The sequence below is a fragment of the Marmota marmota genome, unplaced genomic scaffold (genome assembly GCF_001458135.2).
Source record: "Marmota marmota marmota unplaced genomic scaffold, marMar, whole genome shotgun sequence".
Classification (NCBI taxonomy): domain Eukaryota; kingdom Metazoa; phylum Chordata; class Mammalia; order Rodentia; family Sciuridae; genus Marmota; species Marmota marmota.
This window is the reverse complement of record NW_026000057.1, coordinates 35,361,888-35,368,604: the sequence shown is the minus strand read 5'-3', so window position 1 is coordinate 35,368,604 and position 6,717 is coordinate 35,361,888.

Below are 6,717 nucleotides of genomic sequence, written 5' to 3'. Positions count from 1 at the left end.
ACAGGGTATAACTCGTGGCAATGGAAAGTCATTTTTAGAAAAGTAAATGACATAAGCCATATTTCTGGGTATTATAGAGACAATTGAGGAAAATAAATGAAGGATAGAGCATAGACCACACATTCAAAAAGCTTGTCCATGAAAGGGAGTGAAACATGACAATAGTTAGAAGAGAAATTGGATATTAACCTATCCAGGTGTCTTAACACATCAGCGACTATCCTGTTTTGTTTTCTTACTTTTTTATTATCTTTTTTGGTGCATCATTGATGTAATTCACAGTCATGGAAAAAATTAATTCAAAAATTTTTAACTGATACATAAAAATTGTACATATTGATCGGGTACCATGTCATGTTTGGATACGGGTAGATGTTGTATAATATTTATATCAGGGTAAGCCCCATCTATCTCTTTAAATATTTATTATTTCTTTGGGGTGAAAACATTCAAAACCCTTTCTTCTAACTTTCTTGGGAATATTTAGTACGTTATCATTATAGTCACCCACTGTGTAACAGCACTCCAGAACTTCTGGCTCCTATTTAACTGTAATTTGCAGCCCATTAATCAACCTTTCCACATTTTCCCCTGCTCCCCACTGTCCCCAGCCTCTGGTAACCATCATCCTCCTCTCAACTTTAGGAAATCAACTTTTTTAGATTCCACAAGAGTCAGACTGTGTGGTACTTTTCTCTTTGTGCCTGGTTTATTTCTCTTAATATAATGACCTCCAAGTTCATGGAACATTTAACAAGTATAGATAAGTATAAGGAAACAGAAAAAAAGAAATGTCATCACCCCGAGATCTCATTACCCAGAAACAGAACTGATAGTTTAGAATTCTTCCAGTACCTCTAATGGGATACATTTGGTTTTTTATATGACAAGATATCGTTATCTCTCTACATATATTTGAGAGAATGTAACACCTCCTTCTATTCAGTGTTATGTTTATCCCTTTCAGTTCAAGCTGCTAGTGTTTCTGCAGTCAAATTCTCTTGATTTTTTTCTTTCTTATTTTTTCCTACCTTCAGTGAGTCTTATTGGGTTTGCCTCTTTATACAAAAGTCATATATGTAAAAAATCTCTTTAAGATAAACCCTTTTCTGACTTAGGTTTCTGCTGAGACTAAGAAAAATACTCTATATTTCTTAAAATAATGGTTTTCTGAGAACTTTCCAGTCACCCCCTCAGCTTTATCTTTAGAACATGTTTTGCCAAGAGTTAACTGATTTGATGTTTTCCCAGAAGATAGTTTCTAATTTTAGCATCATATTTTCCACCATGATTTATTACTGTATATCTATTTTGATTATATGTGTGTATATATGTATATATACTTACATGTATATATGTAATCAAAATATATGTGTATTTATATATATATATATATATATATATATATATATATATATATACAAACATATAGATATAGGTACTAAATCATATACATATTTTCTCTGTACATGTATCTAAAATAACCAATACTATCCATATCCTATATCATCAAATATTTTATACAAAAAATTTTGAACAACTGCTTCATACCATATGCTATTACTGAATCACTTCCCAGATTATGCATTGGGACAGTCATTTCTGATTTTTGTACTTATAAACCTCATGATGAATAGCTCAAACACAGATTTTTTTTCCAAATTCAAAGTTTTTCCTTAGGATACCATCTTCAAAGTAGAACAACTGGGTCAAAAGTATTAATACTTTAATTACTTGCTAAATATTGCAAAGCTACTTGCCAGGGAGATTGAATCATTTCTCAGGTTGCTTTTGTTCTTACTTTAGGCTTATTACTTATCTCATTTTTCTTTTCTTTTCTTCCCTTTTTTCCTCTCTCACTCCCTCTTTAGAATCTTCTACTTTCAGCCTGTTATGGTCTTCACACTCTGTGTTGTTCTTTGCAACTAAAAGGGCAATTGCCAGTTTCTTTGTTCCAATAAACATATGATTGAGGAAGCTATTGACCTACCTTGGTTTCCTTCATTTCCCTTAGTGTAAGAAATACACTGTCTACTTTTTTAAAAATTCACACATTAAGCAAGACCTTTTTCCATGAAGTGAGATCATTTTCACTCTGCCATAATATGTGCTTGTTTATCTCCAACCTTGAAAATACATTTTAAGTTTTAGTTAGGATGCATGATTCCTTTTTTACATTTACCATTTTTGCACTGCTGCCAGAAGCTTTCTCAACATTTGCTTTGACTTCAGCCTTCAGTGCATGTCTTAACTGATTTCATGTAGATCTGGGAGTTTTTGAGGTAACTGAGCTGGGATGTTACCATTATGTCATGACAGCAGGAGTATATTGGTACACATCTTGAAGATCTGTTTAAGTGTGATTCAGGAGTCAACATAGCCAACCTGTTTGGAAGGTCAAGGGCCAGAAAATAGAAACACCTGCAGCAATTTTTGTTTTGCTAAGGCTAATAGAATAACTTATAAATGCTTAAAGTAAATATGATAAAATGGTCCATAATATGTCCCTTTATGTTAAAATTTGCTAATAATAAAGAATAGTAAATTTTGACATTGAGTATCAATGACTACCAACACAAAAAAGAGAAACAGGAAGTGTCTTCTTAATGGAAGAACACATTTTGCCACACAAAAACAATTTTAACATAAATATGGTTCAGATATAGATGACAGAGAAACATGTTAAATTATACCAGCAATCAGGCTAATAAGGACCTGATTTACTTAGTAAAAGAAGATAAGAAAACATGAATTGGAGAGGAAACTGGAAGATTTTAAAATCTTGGAAGTTATACAAATGTTACTTTATAAATTTATTTGGATCCTAATTCAAAAGAACTGGTAAAATTATGATATGTCTGAGGTAACTAGAAGCTTGAACACTGATTTGATATTTTGTCATCTTAAGAAATTAATTTGTTTTGCTGTGCTATTATTGTGGTTGTGCTAAAAAATGGTCCTTACCTATTAGACATACATACAAACATATTTATAAATAAAAGACATGATGCTAGTACTCCAAATTGGATTTTTCCAACATCTCTTTTAAGAAATGGCAGTCTTACCCTCATGCAAATTGGGACAAACTAAAACATCAACATAAAAAGTATATCCAGGTGACAAAAACCTTGGATCACCAAACAGGAGGAAATATTGAACCGCCCTGGATTTCATTTATTTCAGCACTTTCCACAGGATTATCACAAAGAGTGCCCTTTAAAGCCAATTTTTATACTGGCTTTTCCAGTTCAACTCTCTTTTAAATCCCTAATCCAACAATTCTCAACCCACCAAGAGCTCTAATTCATTGATTCTATCATCTTCTCACCATCCTGCATCTAGATTACCTCACCCCCGTCCTGACCCAGCCTAAATTCCATGGTCAGACATTGCAATTAGGTTTATCTATTGATTCTCTTGCCTCTTTCTACCTTTATGGTATTCAATGGGCAGAACTGCTACCCTGTTTCAATCTACCTATATTTTCCACATTTTCATGCTGCAGCTGAACATTGCTGAGAAAAATACTGAAACCCTGGTTCCTCTTCAAGTTCATGACCAACTGGCTTCTTTGTCCCATCACACTACATACCTAGTCTTTTCTCTTGTCCATTCTTCTCCACCAGTATTCTATGCCTTCTGTCTCCGGAAGGTCTGAAGATCTTCCCTCCCATACCTTCAGATGATAACCTTGCTTCTCTGATGAGAAGATTGTGGACAATCAGAAAGATGTCCACAAACTTTCACCACCGTATTTACTCACAATAGTCAGATTATCAGTCTTTATTCTTAACTGTAGAAAATGTTCATGGTTTAACATTTAGACTTGGGCACTGGACACAATCTTGTCCTAATTATTTGAAGAAATTGCTTTAGCAACTCTTCCTTCCTTCTGTTACACCATCAATCTTTCTTAGTAACCCATTTTTCTGAACTCTTGCAATTAAACACCTAGAAAAAGTAACCTGTATTCACTAACTCCAGTTCCCTTCATGGTGTCAAACTTTTGCTATAACCAGATCATCCTAACCATACCCTCTATGCCTAAATCCAAAGGTCAGTTTTGGTCCTCATTTTACTTTGCCTAACAGTAACATTTGACACAACTGGTGATTTCCATTTACTTAAAACAGAATTTGTTTGCTGTTAGGATTCCACTGTCTCTTGTCTCCTCTCTTATATCTCTGGCTATTGCCAAGTCTCCTTTGCTAGTTAGTCTCTTTACGTCCAATGTCTTAACATTAGAGTGCTCCAAGGCTCAGTCTTTTGATTCTTTCCTCTCTTTATACACAATCCCATGGTAATTACATTCTATCTCTTACTCAATATTTATATATCATGATTCTCAATTTCAATTCCCCTTAAAATTAATATCTATAACATAAAGAACTCAATAATATTTATACCAAAAAAATAAATAACCCAATTAATAAATGGGCAAATAAACTAAACAGGTATTTCTCAAAAGAAGAAACACAATGACCAACAAATATATGAAAAAATGTTCAACATGATTAGCAAAATTTGGGAAATGGAAATCAGAACTGCACTAAAATTTCATCTCTCACCAATCAGAATAGCAGCCATCCAGAATACAAATAATAATAATTGCTGGGGTTGTGGCTCAGTGGTAGAGTGCTCACCTAGCATACACGAGGCACTGGGTTTGATTCTCAGCACCACATTAAAATAAAGATACTGAGTCCACTTACAACTAAAAAATAAATATTAAAAAAGAATACAAATAATAATAAATGTTGGAGAGGATGTGCAGAAAAAGGAACACTTTCACACTGTTGTTTGGATTGTAAATTAGTATAACCACTATGGAAATCAGCATGGAGTTTCCTCAAAAGACTAGGCAATGAATCACCATAGGACCCAACTATAATACTCCTTGATATTTATCTGGAAGAACTAAAGTCATTACACTACAACTATACATGCATACCCACATTCATAGCAGCACAATTCACAATAGCCTAACTATGGAACCATCCTAGGTGCTTATCAATGGATGAATAGATAAAGGAAATCTCCCTCACAAACACACACACACAATTGAATTTTATTCAGCCATAAAGAAGAATGAAATTATCTCATTTGTAGGAAAATGGATAGAAGTTGAGAACTTCATGTTAAGCGAAACAAATAAAACTCAGAAGTCAAGGGTCACATGTTTTCTCTCATGAAGAAGCTAGAGAGGAAAAATGAATTTTTTAAATTTTTTAAAAATTCTACCCAAAATTTGGGAACTGAAAAATGACAAAATGCAAAATAATTTACACAAATATGTATAGGTTAAAGATAGGAAAAAAACAATTAAAAGCAAAAAATAGAACTGATATCCCAAATAGAAGTCAACTGTTATGGAGAGTAACTAAACTTTTACTAGGGATAAAATTTTAACCTTAAGTATTATTTTTTTGAAAAATGAGAAATACTCAAAATTAGTTAAGCATTCTAATGAAGAAGCTGTAAAAATAACAGTGAAAAGAATTTAGAAGGAAATTATTTTATAAAGATACAAACATAAATTAATAAATAGTAGACCAACCTAAAAAATATTAATCAATAAAATACTAGTAAAATCAAGTTACTTAGTAAAACTAACCAAAAGAATAGGGAAAGCAAATAAATAATTTCAGAAAAAATGAAAAGAATGGATGCTTTCAAAGTTTGAAGAGAGCACCCCTGAGCAACTTTATGCTAAGAAACTGGAAAGTGTTTAAATTTTACTTTTTCTAGAAAATACAAATTATCAAAATACTTCAAAAAAGAATTAAAGATATAAATAATCCAATAACAATTAAAAATTAAAGCCCTGGTCAAGAATATCTCAGTTGAGGCCTAAGCAGAGCGCCTGGTTAATAACACTCTTGATGGGGATCTCCTGAAAGTTGTGCTGGCACAGGTGCATTCCATGAAATCTGCTAAGGTAAGGTGATCATGAAGCTCTACTAGACCTGATCATCCTGGGAGCTGAAGTTGTTGCCTCCTGACAGCTTGACATGGAGCAGAAGACCCAAACTATCACCAAATGAAGACTATTGTAAGGTAGAGGGACAGCAACTGATTCTTAGTTTTGATTTGGTACCAGGGATTCATTGGAAGCCAGGTTCTGAGTAAAGAGAATATCTTAGAATTAGAGATGAATAATCACTCTTTTGTTCAAGAGGTTGTTGGTATAAAGGCACTGTTATCTACTTGGAATATTTCAAGGGCCAGAGAACATGTATTAATAACACGAGTTTCTGTGTAAAATAACCTCTATGTCTCAGTGGTCTAGCACAATAAAGGTTTATTTTTTTCTCAAAAAAAAAAATTCTCACCTTAAGATCAAACCAAGCAAATATAATTTTACTAATGCTACTGGATAATTTCTTATCAATTTCTTAACCTGAGTCTTCCTGACACTCCAGTAACAGCAAACACAATTACTCAAAACTGCTTACAAGTTCATTTTGCATTATTATCCAGTGTTAACAAACAATATATGAAGTATTAGTAGACAATGGTAAAAACTTCTAATTGAAGGGTTATAAGCACTGAAAATAGCATATTGAAGAATGATGATTATTTTGGGAAGGTAAATGGGTAGAGAATATGACATTTTGGGTATATATAACATCATTGCTCAATATTCCACACTTTATGGGTTCAATAATAATTTCTATGATTTTCAAAATGTATGAGAAGAGAGCACCAATCAGCTTC